This window comes from Mercenaria mercenaria, chromosome 18 (genome assembly GCF_021730395.1).
Source record: "Mercenaria mercenaria strain notata chromosome 18, MADL_Memer_1, whole genome shotgun sequence".
In the NCBI taxonomy this organism is placed as follows: Eukaryota; Metazoa; Mollusca; class Bivalvia; order Venerida; family Veneridae; genus Mercenaria; species Mercenaria mercenaria.
In genome coordinates this window covers 41,900,723-41,913,883 of record NC_069378.1, presented here as the reverse complement: position 1 = coordinate 41,913,883, position 13,161 = coordinate 41,900,723, and the positions used below count along the sequence as shown (strand labels likewise).

The 13,161-nt window shown below is 34.1% G+C and overlaps 1 protein-coding gene across 12 annotated transcripts in view; it reads left to right on the top strand.

Annotated features, from left to right (window-relative positions):
• The window catches only part of LOC123538148 (tensin-3-like), a 438,691-nt gene that overhangs the window by 273,032 nt on the left and 152,498 nt on the right, over positions 1-13,161 (top strand). The window lies entirely within an intron of this gene.

Below are 13,161 nucleotides of genomic sequence, written 5' to 3'. Positions count from 1 at the left end.
CTCAGTCCCATTGCTTGTACGCTGTTATTTACTAAGAGGTATGTTATATATAACAACGCATTCTGAATACTGATGTTAAATGTATTTTAAAGAATAAAATACTTGATATGGTTTAAAATTATCTCATCATTAATTAACTGCAAAGCCGAAACCTCTAAACTGTTGGCAAATGTGGGATAATTTTGATATTTTGATTTTATTAATATAACGAGATCATGGATATAAGAAAGCAATGGCTTGAATATATAGGTATATTAACATCTGCAGTAGTTCTAGAGAGTTTTGTTGACGGCGATGTCTCCTTATATCACATGGGAATCTGTAGCTGTTAATACATACTAGTAGATCAAAAGTGTATTATCCTACTCTTGCATAAAAAACATCAGAAAGAGAATGAAAGAGTGTTCTCTTTTTATAGATGACAATTATGTGAATTCCGGTAGTATTACTATTTACCACTCCGTTTATTTTGGAGTTTTAGATATAGAAATTGTATGTAAGTATTTTGCAGAATGTTGATTGTATTCATTATTATAGAAACGTCTCAGATTGAGGTTTTTTTTTGCTCACTATTCTATGCTAAATTGGTGAGAAAAATAACCACTATCACAACGTGAAACGTGATAAAAAGGTATTTCCTTATTGTTACAAAAATGTAAGCTGGTTGCTCCGAAATATCCATACAGCAATTTAAAACATTATCACACCATCTGACAACCAATAGTTCCTTTCAAATTTTCAAAATGATATAAATCTAAAACAGACTTTCTGCTTGCTTATCGCGATAAAAAGTATAATACTCACAAAATCTAACTTTTTAGCATTACAAAAGACACAGCATTGACTACATTAGCATCAACTTGTATACATTATTGACTCTCTGGTTAATATTTGATATGGTTTTGTTGTGTAAAGAAAAAGCTTATTATTCTGTTTTTCTTAGAATATTTCAATGAGTTTTAGACATGTTGCTAGATTTCTATTTTAAATTTACTCAGAGAATATATCCATTTCAAAAATGGTGATATCACGCCATGCAACGTTTGGCTGGATTGTGTCTATGCTTGCAAAGAAATTTCCTATATATTCACAATAATAGACTTTAAGGTAATTCTGAACCATTGATCAACCGGAAGTGACAGTATAACGTCATTTCTGCTGAAAACCTAGAATAATGCCTCGAAGCGATTATAAATACGAGTAGCATCTCTTACAGGGAAGCTTTTATATCAAGTGTATTAAGTGTTAAACAGTCTGCTGCACTGGCTTTCATCAGATTTATTTTGACAGAAAATATGTTTTCATTTAAAATAATCAACAAGTACATAAATGAAGCATTGATATTTGGCAAATTGTGAAATAACGCACAAGTACCTACACATTTTATTTGGCCATATGATTGAAAATAGGAAAATTTACAGCTATGAAAAGTTTCATTAAAATCAACATTGTGAATAAATCTGGAAAGGAGATCCCTCGGAAGCACCAAAAACAAGGCAAACAGAAAATTGCAGACTCGGTTTGATTGATTATGTTCATGAGCAGTAATGGAAAATGCAACACTGCCCACGCCCCCTAGCACCGGCTTAAGCAGTATTCAATCTTCAAATCTAAATGAGTTGAAATCAATGATCCCGAAGGACCAGAAAATATAACAACACTGAGATGAAGTCGAGCGACTTTTTACGGCCGCCACACAGCACTAAACACCCGCTGTTGTGAAGTAAATATAATCTGAAAAGTTGACAGGTTTGACAGTACAGGAAGTGTCAAGAATTCCTTTCTGGTTGACTTCTGTTTAACCTTAAGCCTTCTAAATATCTAAAATGGACTGGTCCATCTTTCAATTTTGGCAAGACCATTTATTGTTCGAATGGGTGTTCACTAAAATTTTAGTTTAGTCCAAGATCAGACTGCACGAATGTGCTGGTGAATCTTGGTCCACACTGGTCAAAAAGGCAGAATCACTTGCTGCCAGCTGACTTAAGGTTAAAAAAGGCCCAAACAGAAAACATTTCCTATTTTAAAATGCAGCTTTATGTGTTTTTAATTTGTAGAAATATATAAAGCCACACGCGAACTAATTTTCTATGTCAACAACAAAATTCATTTCGAATTTTGATTTAAAACATTTATAAAACTGGTCAATTGACACACTATAAACATATGAAATGCCCTAACCCGAGGAGCATTTGAAATAATCCTAGATATCAACAATCTGGGCGAGATTTTAACCTAATATTATACCGGTGTTCACGTGATGTAAGACATTATTTGTGTGACACATCTGCGGATGTCTCTAAATCCTATATTTGTACTTGTAACCCTCGACTTTGGGGCAAGGACGGTAGCATTTTTTTTCACTGCTTTCCATTACCAAGTTCAATATCAATCCGAGTCTGTAATATTTTAATATTTTGTCGTGTTGAACAACCTGTGGATTTCCACTTTTTTTCATTTAAATGAAAGCACAAACCTGATCGAAATGATTTACCTGATGTTTAATACCCGGTTCCTTTTGTTCTGAGTTCAGTCAATGTTCAATTATGACAAAGTTCCGCTTATAATAGAAAAACGGTTACCATAACCAATTTTACATGTTACAAGACTAGTTAAGGCATAGCAATATTCCTTCTAAGGCACATCTATATAAATATATAATGATCAGCTTGTAAATTTTTGGTTGCAATGTCTGTTTTAAATATTGGTCATCAGTGTGTGGAACCCCAGGATTGGACGCAATGACAAGACCATTCTGATTTACTGACATACTCGGTATTCGCTCTATTTTTTCTATTTAACTTCCTAATGCAGTGATTTAATGCGCTATGAGTCTACGACCTCTTACACAACACACTTCTTGGTCATTGATCAAGTATTCATAGCTGTAATTTAATAGTACATTGTATATGTCCTAAATCTCGTGAGGGCGACATTTGTGAATTTGTTGCGCACAATGAGAGGGTCGTAATGGGGTTTGTTTTCACATATTGATCATGCATCTGTAACGAAATATGTTTACGTTTGCGACAAATAAGATGATTGGCATGTTTCAACAACGCCATTTTTCCATCTTCGGGTTTAGTATAATGTAATCCGTGGAGCGCGTTCAGCTAGAGAGTCGCCTCAGTAAGAAAGAATAATTTTAACGTCAGAGATTATTCTAAGGGCACAGAGTTGGCCAGCTTATTACGACAACAGTTTTTGAAGTCAGTTGCTCCATCAAGTGTGACTTACCAATTTTAAGTGCAATCATTCAGCTTAATTTATACGTACTGGCAGTCTCTATTGTAAAGATAAGGGAAAGTAACTCGGTGTCCGTATAATAAATACTAACACAGCATAGTATAGATCTTCTTTGTCAATAATGACATACACAAGTTTAATGAGTCACAATTAAAAAAACGATTCGTACACTATTATTAACAAAATATACCAAGTAACTTAAAACAAACTACGAGCTTGCATTTACTCTTATTATGGAAACCTTAGAGGGATATTCTACTTCCGTATTTTCCTACTTTGAACTTCTGAACTTTTCTCTTGCAAGTTCTCGACTTCTTACTTACAACTTCGGACTTTCGCACTTCTGGCTTATAACTGCCTGACTTCTGACTTCCGACTTCCACCTTGCCAACTTCTTACTTCTAACTTTGTCACTTCCAATTTCTAACTACATTGCTTCTTGCTGTTGACTTTCAATTTCTACACTTTTAATGCATAACTTGCGAACTTCGTACTAACAGTTTCCACACTTCTTACTTTTTACCTTCTGGCTTATGACTTCCAACTTCCCCACCTATAATCTCTAACTTTCTGATTTCTGACGTGCAATTTCCACATTGTTTACTTCCAACTTCAACATCTAAGTTACAACTTTCTGATTTCTGACTTTTAACATCTGCCTTTCTAAATTTTCATTTCTATTCCAACTTACAGCTTTTGATTTCCAACTTCTGCACTTCTGACTTCTAACTTCTGGCTTCAAACTTCAAAACTTCTGACTTCCAACTTTCCAACTTCCCACTTCTATACTAAGAAGTAAAGAGTGTGGAAGCTGGAAGTCGGAAGTCAAAAAGTGAGAAAATAGATATGAATAAGTTGGAAGGAAGAAGTTTGGAAGTAGAAAATCAGTCGGATATCAGGAAGTAAGTATTCAGAATTAGAAGTAGGGAACCTGGAATTATGATAGCCAAGTGGTCAAGTGTCCCTTCAGGGCTTCCGTACTTTATAATACATGTGTGGCAAGCTTTCATCTGGATATTTGTTGGTGAGAGTCCCCGCAAGAAGTAAAAACTTATTGCCCTTTTGGGGTAATTTCCTCACATCACAGGTAAAAATGAGCAAAAACTCAAAATCTGAAAAACAAATTACTGGAACTAGATCAAATTGTTTCCCTTTGGTTGCCGTAATTACACGATCCATCACACTCATTTGTGCTGTTACATCTAGACTGCAGTAAGAACATCAGTTGCTGTGATATTTTTTAAGATCCAAGTCCTTCAACTTGCAGGGGTAATTACACATGTACATGAAGGTATGTGTATGACATTAACATTACTAATGCACTTGACTATCTATTTTTGAAGTTTGAAGCGTTGATCCTTAAAATTTGCATCCTTTGAGTCAGAAGTATTTGATAAATTTATCATACAATTTTAGCAGCAACTGCTGCACTGAATGTCTAGAAGGAAGAATTTTTTATACTTAGCTGCAAGTTTTTTTTTTCAGTTTTAATCTGTTCTAGAAAATCTATTTCAAGAGGTGTTTCTGTAAAATTTGTTTTCTGTAAGAAGTGGCATTTAATGGCATCGGACCACTAAATTATGAGTAATCAGTGTTCCTGTTTTCCTGCACCAGTTTGGCTTCTACGATGCAATATACCAGACATTTTCAGTGAACCACTTTATCCATTCCTTTGGCAGCTATGGCATTTTGGATGTTTATCCCTTATGAAAAACCTTCCCTATTGTCAGTGTGTGGTCAGTTTATGTCCAGTGTGTTTCCAGTCAATAATACTCTAAAATCCAGTTACTTGCCAGCCTATTTCCAGAGCTGACAATAAACTGATCCAGTGTGTTGCCACTGAATAACCATCATGTGTCCATGTGCTTGTCAGCTGATTTCCAGACCTGAAAACCAGCTGTAAAATTTAACTCCAGTCTGCTGTCAGTTATATACAGTTTGTTGTCAGTGATGTTGTAATGATGTTTTAACAAAATTTCATTGATTTTCATATAAAACTATTTGAAGGAGCTAAATTATATAGAGGTATCTGGAAATAAACACTGACAACAATCTGGCAACAAACTGGTATGCAATGTCAATCTGGCAACACACTGGATACACAACTGACAACAAGCGGCTTTTTGGACTTTCCAGTCTGTTGTCCTTGTATTGTCAGTGCACAGCCAGTCAACTTGAAATATTTTTCTGACAACACACTGGCATATTGCCAGTGTGTTGTCATTGTATTGTCAGTGTATAGTCAGTCACAACATGCCAGGCTCTCTTACATGGACAAGAGAAACACTTTAGCAAACTTCATTATTTAAAGTTTTAACTAAATTCCTTTATGAAGTACAAAGTTATGAGCACTTATACATTAGTGTTTTTTGTTTTGGGTTTTAACGCCATTTTTCAACAGTATTTCAGTCATATAACAGCGGGTATACATTAGTGTAGCAGATGGACTAGTTTTGTTTGTTTGTTTTGGGTTTAATGCTGTTTTTCAACAGTATTTCAGTCATGTAACAGGGGGCAGTCAACCTAACCAGTGTTCCTGAATTCTGTACCAGTATAAACCTGTTCTCTGTAAGTAACTGCCAACTTCCCCACATGAATCAGAAGTGAATGATTAATGATTTCAGACACAATGTCATTTATCAAATAGTCACGGAGAACATAAGCCCCGTCCTAAGATCGAACTCGCGACCCCATGATCCGTAGATCGACGCTCTACCTACTGAGCTAAAGATGGACTAGTATCCCAATATATCGCTTACTACTCAGTGTTACTAATTTTTTTTATTTCCCCCTTGGAAAATTGTCTTTATTACCATTATATTGTCATAGCATTGTCAGTGTATGGGAAGTTTGTTTCCAGTTTAGTGTCAGTATATATTTTTTTCTATTTATCCTTATTAATGTTTAATACGAATTTTAATGTGACTTAAAACCTTCATTTGCTTGTGACTCAATTTTAATACCAATTAAGATTTGCAATATTTCAGTTATGAATAATATAATATTGAAACCAAAAGAAATTTGACAAAGATTATGGTAAATCTGCAAGTTTAATTTTACAGGGTAGCGAAAATACATGACTTTTAAAATTTCTGTATCTGTTTAGCAAAAATACTTGTTGTGGACAGAATCTGTGTTACAATGAAAACAAGTAACTGTAAAATGATGAAAAAGTAACCTTTACAATGTGCCCATCAATGCTGGAAAACTATTGAAAACTGAAAATAGTTTTGGAGGGAAAAATGCAACACTCGGTCATTTTGATAAGGTGTCTTGTAATATTTGTTTTGCTGTGAAAATTGCTAATGAGGGTATATTGCCAGTGTATTGCCATTGTGTAGCCAGTTGCATTGTCAGAATCTGCTCTGAGTAAATTTATATCCAATGTACTGTGAGACAGACAGAAAATCCATACAATATTGTCACTTATGTAATTTTTATCTCGATTATTCAAAGAATAGAATTATTGGACATTGCACTATGTTTTTTTTTTTTTTTTTCTTTTGTTTTTTTTTTTACAAAATTATAGATTGAAACTAATTACACACTTGTTCAATGTCATAACCTGACATGTACTAAGCAGTCCCATAACTATACTTTTTTCCAAAATTAAGCCCCTTTTCCACACAGCATTTTTGCTTAAGTTTTTGTATGCAAGCTGGTATCTCAGTACTCATTCAATTCGATTATAGAAATTATGTTTTTTATTTCCAGTTTCTTGCCATTTTCCTGCCAGATTTCTTCCAGACACTGGAAACAAGCTGACAATATTGTCAGTGTGTTTACATGCTGATTGTTATGAGCCAGTTTACTGTCATATAGTTTGCAGATTATTCCCAGAAACTGGAAATAATATGGAAATAGTGTCCATATTATTTTCAGCTAAACTTTTTTTCTTGGAAGTTTGTTCCCATATAGGAGTCAGATTATTTCCAGTTACCTTTTTTTTTTGACAGGCTGTTGCCAGATCATTGACAGTTACCTTGCAGCTTAATGCCAGCTTGTTTCCATATTTCATTTTCGTAAGGGATATTGCAAAAAGAAAATAACAGAGAGTGTTTAAAATAAAAGGTGAATAATTGTTTAGGATATTTATATCTGAAGGTTTATCTCAGGTGAAATTCAGAATGGCATGTTTCCTGGAACAGTGCACTCTCTCTTTCGAATTCCAGAATGTCTGCAGTTCATCTCTTTGATTCTTCTTACAAAAAGAAATTAATTTTTATACTCCAGTTTTGAAGTTTTGAGTCTACAATATTAATTGATGCCTTAAATATTAAGGCTGATTCAGGTATTAAAATTTCAGCTTGAAATAAAAAAGATTTAATATTTAAATAGAAGGGGCCATAATTGACAAAACAATAAGTAGACAAATTCTGAGTCTTCAGTAAATAATATATTCAGAAATAATAGGATTAAAGTTGCCAGTGAATAACTGAGTTTGGAAAGATCCATAAATATTTAGAGAGTTTTAAAAATAACACATTTTATTATCATATTATCTGTTTAAGAAGCAAACATGTGACCTTTACTGTCTTACTATTATAATTATTACATAGCACTTAATCTATGAATAGACCCATCAAAGTGTTTTTGTGTCTTTTTGTTGCCATAAATTTTCTTCTAAACAACTGTTTTTATAAGTGTTTTTTGCATAAATAGTTCAAGAAAGCTGGGAGTCTAACAGCAGAAAACAATTTCCGAAGACATTTATAGCAAGGGCTTATCCAAATAAAACGTATATCTCTAATACCGTGTTCAGACTACGTTTTTAATCCTACATTAACTTGGGTTTATTTTTTAAACTCGTTTGCGTCCACACTATATGTGGTGTAAAACGTGAATTTTGTAAAGGTCAAGTGGTTTCTGTAATGTAGCATTAAAACTACCTCGGGAGGTGGTTTTAATACTACATTAAAAGTAATGCTACATTATTTACAAATGTGAACGCAAATGTGGTTTATAACTGGTTTACAATCCCAATCCAAAAGATCTTACCTTTTGGTGAAGAATACTATGTGTTTCTCTTTTGTATCAAACAATTGATGCTGTGGCTGGCAAAAGTAATTGGACTGATGTTGAAACAAAAACATTAAATTGCGATATGGAGTATGCTGATGCTCAAAATGGACAATAGAAGGAATGAACAGAAATTCTTAGATGAACACAGAAGTTTAAATATTGATGACCCCTTCTTGTTTCTGTTAGCCTCAATTCTTTGTAACCTTTTTTGCTTATTACAAGATATTTGTTAACTTCCAACATGGCATGTATATATTTAAACCACATTTCTTTGCCTAGTGTGGACGCAAACTAGATTATATTTTGATGGGTTTTAAATGTCAAATACCAATTATAGCAAATTAGTGCCTGATTAAAATAAAACCGTTCTGCTAGTGTGAACACGGTATAAGATGGGTAGAAGAAAATTTGGAGGTAGGCAGCTGCAGTGAAGATTGATTTGTCTTTGCTATAGATTTGTTCCTAAAATTTTCTTTGCATTATTTGATAGACATTCCAGCCAAAAAAAACAACAATTTTGTCATATCTCCATTTTAAGCAAAATTTAGAAATTGATACACCAGACTTTGAAGCTCTGTATCCTGATAATTAATCCCTCATTTGCCATGATGTCACTCTTGTTTTTGTTAATAAAGAATATTAAAATGTTTTATCCACATAATTTAAGTTTAAACATAATTAAAAGGGAAACTGGCCTCTTCTCTCATACCCACGTGGCGATGGATTCCATCAGGAATGAGGTGTTGAGAGCGATTAATATAAGTTGTAGAACTTCCTTCACAATCAACCTAAAATAAATTATGTATTATAAACTAAACATAATTCTAGAACTACAGATGCTTCAGCTTTAAAGTTTTGTTGTAAATTTAGCAAAATGCTTGATTTTTTGCAAACCTGTTAAGTTTGTACAATTTGAATCAGTACTTCTTTTTGAAAAATATAAAAAGGTAAAAAGGTTTGTCCCTCCAAACATTTAAAAAGTACATGAAACTAATAAAAATGCAATTACCTCCCTTTTTGAACTTGCATAATTGAAAAATTGAATTTTCACATAATTTTACGAGTCATGTTCTAAATTGTGCTGAATGTTTATCATATTTGTTTGAACACATTTATTATGCCCGCCTTCGAAGAAGGTGGGGTAAATTGTTTTGCAGATGTTGGTCGGTCTGCCGGTCAATAGACCAATCCGTCTCTGGATGATAACTCAAGAATGCTTAGGCCTAGGATCATGAAAGTTGGTAGGGAGGTTGGTCATGACCAGCAGATGACCCCTATTGATTTTGAGGCCAGTAGGTCAAAGGTCAAGGTCACAGTGACCCTGAACATTTAAACGGTTTCCGGATGATAACTCAAAAACGCTTTGGCCTAGGGTCATGAAAGTTGATATGGAGGTTGGTCATGACCAGCAGATGACCCCTATTGATTTTAAGGCCAGTAGGTCAAAGGTCAAGGGCACAGTGACCTGGAACAGTTAAACGGTTTCCAGATGAGAACTCAAAAACACTTGGGCCTATGATCATGAAAGTTCATAGGAAGGTTGGTCATGACCAGCAGATGACCCCTATTGATTTTAAGATCAGTAGGTCAAGGGTCAGGGTCACAGTGACCCAGAACAGTTAAATGGTTTCTGGATGATAACTCAATAATGCTTGGGTGTAGGATCATGAAAGTTGATAGGGAGGTTTGTAATGACTAGTAGATGATTCCTATTGATTTTGAGGTCAGTAGGTCAAGGTCACAGTGACCTAGAACAGTTAAATGGTTTCTGGATGATAACTCAAGAACGCTTGAGCCTTGGATCATGAAAGTTGATAGGGAAGTTGGTCATGACAGCAGATGACCCTTATTGATTTTGAGGCCAGTAGGTCAATATCATGATCACAGTTACCCTGAACAGTTAAAACCATTTCCCGATGATAACTTGAGAACGCTTTGGCCCAGGATTAAAAAACTTAATAGGGAGGTTGATCATGATCAGCAGATGACCCCTATTGATTTTGAGGTCAGTCAGTCAAAGGTCAATGTCACAATGACCCGGAACAGTTAAACTGTTTCAGGACGATAACTCGAGAATGCTTGGGCCTAGGATCATGATACTTAATAGGTAGGTTGATCATGACCAGCAGAACACCCTATTGATTTTGAGGTCAATAGGTCAGATGAACCATCAAGGGGGCATTTCGTGTTCATTGAGCTCTTGTTTTTATATGGAAAAGCAGAAAGGTTTTGATCATCTTGAATATGATGTATCCGCCACCTCTGGTACACACTAACAAAAACGTCTTATATGCCTGCCTTGATATTTTGGCAATATCCTTAATAATACTTAAAGTAGATTTATAAAATTTCACAGACATTAAGACAAATGTATTAATGTTAAAAAAGTATGAAAATTTCTGCTGCAAAGATATCATTCAGTTAACATTGTCTATCCATTTTTAGAAAGTCTTAGAAACACAGATTTATAAAGATGATTTATAAAGATGCAGAGAAGGTATACAAGAAATTCCGATTGATCAAATGTGACTTTAATTCAAATTTGAAAATGACAAAGAATTTGTTTTCATTTTGCTATGATTTGCTTGCATTTAAACAACATTCCACATTAATTTTGTTTCTTTGTTAAAATTGTGGACAGTTATGTGTATTTTTATGGCTTTTAAAAATTGACAAATATAATTATAGATAGATAGATTTATTTGGGTAAGGAGTGCACATACATGGACAATTAAAAACAACATGTATAGTAATTACAACATAATAACATAATGCATACATGAAACTAAAAATAGCCGTCACCAAGGATTACACAAAAAGGAGAGAACTCTTATTTCCATTGTGGTCCTTTGTGTTGGTGGCATGACATAGAGAGGCATAACAGAGCTTACAAAATTATGTGACTAGATGGAAATTGAAGTATGTGACTAGATGGAAATTACACAGCTATATCAAATAAAGAATTATGTGACTAGATGGAAATTGCACAACCATATCAAAAAGTAAAATGCGAGCTTAAATTAAAATGTTCATACATCGAAGGCCATAAGAATAGTTATTAAAACACATTAAATAGTTACTAAAACACATTAAAGTAATTATGCTAAACTGTCTAGTAAATAATTCTTTACTAACGTTTTAAAAACAGGTAATTTCTCAGTCTGTGCTGTACCACGCCATGTACCCGGATAATCTTAACTCTGTTCAGCGACCCTAACTCAGTACCAACATGGCGGATGTAAAGCCGATACAACTTCGTTTTCTGTGTAATTACGATGTATAAAGGAATGTTTCTGTTGTTATTTCTATCTCCATTGATCAAGTGTATATCTATTTCAAAATGCATCATGTTAAATACATCAACCTTTGTGTATTCAGGTGGAAAAACGACGAACAAGGCAACTTTTTCAATGAAAACTTTTACAAAAAATCTTTAAAAATACTTCTATGCTTTTGATGCCTCGACTATTTTGTTGTTTGAAAGCAAAGATATACTACTTTATAGGCCCCTTTACGCTATGTTGTTAACCCACTACATGTTGACACAATACATGTTCAAATGTACTGACAGCGAGAAAAGGGATAAAAACCTAACTTTGATTTGATAAAAACCGAACTCAGTTTACATGAGGAATGGATAAAAACCTAACTTACACGGAAGTGTGACGGATAAACACCTAACTGACTAGTATTCTATAGAAATGAATGAGTTGACATGTACATGGTCTGATTATTGTAAACATTACTTTATAAGCGGTATTGTCTTCAAACTTTGTCATTAATTTTAAGATGTTATATGTATGCCACTACAGTCAAATATTTTTTCATAATTTTAATATTACGCAAAAAGCAATGTTTGGAAAAATCTGGATAAGCCCTAAAAACAACTCAGTATAAAAGTCAAAATTATTATATTTACATAAGAAATTATTTAATACCACCGATGTTCGAAGTTCTGTAGTCCTCAACCCCCCCCCCTCTCTCTCTCTCTCTCTCTCTCTCTCTCTCTCTCTCTCTCTCTCTTCCCCCTTCCCCCCCCCCCTCGGACACACACTGTTTCAGAAGAATTGTGTATGTTTCAAATCTTGTATATCGTATAGTGTAAGAGATTTTTGTAGAGGTGCTAATGGAATATTTTTTATATTTTTAAATGGGATTAGATTTATGATTAATTATTAAATATGATATTTTTCAGACGGTAAATAGGGAAGAAAAGTGTGTGCGTGTGTGCGTGCGTGCGTGTGGGGTGGGGTGGGGTGGGTGAGTGATGCATGGACTGACGGGACAGGGGTGTGGGTATCCTTACATTTTTCACTTGTCCATAGTCAAATTTTACTTGCTCTGATTTGTAATATTAAACCTTCATGAAAGAGCAAATAGACTGGAGATCGAGTTCTTTATTAAGGACAATGAAAAGAAAAGCATATCACAGTAAATGTGGTAAAATATATGCTGTTGAAATATTTGCCTTTTAACGTTTATAAAAGGCTGAAATCGCGTAAGCAGTGTTCGGGATCTTTTGAGGTCATGCCCGAAACACTGCCCACGCAATGGTGCAAAGCCAGATGAATTCAGAGAAAGTCTCTTAAAACTTTCCGATTTGTTTTAGTCATACTTGCGATCTCTGTGTGCTTTTGATTTTAATTTGGCTGACTACTGGGTCAAATATTTCCTTTGACAGTGACTTATTGTCTCAGCAGTTGGAATTCTACTTACAAACTTGTCATAATACTTTTTATAAGTTGTTTATGTTTCTGATGTCTTTAAATGTTCTTTTTAGTTATCTGTGTGTAACCCTTGTTTTCCTTTTTTTAGTTTTAGTTACAGAATGCTATATGCTGATGATGCAAATATTTTTCTTCAGCTACTTTAAGTAGTTCTTATGCTCCCTTT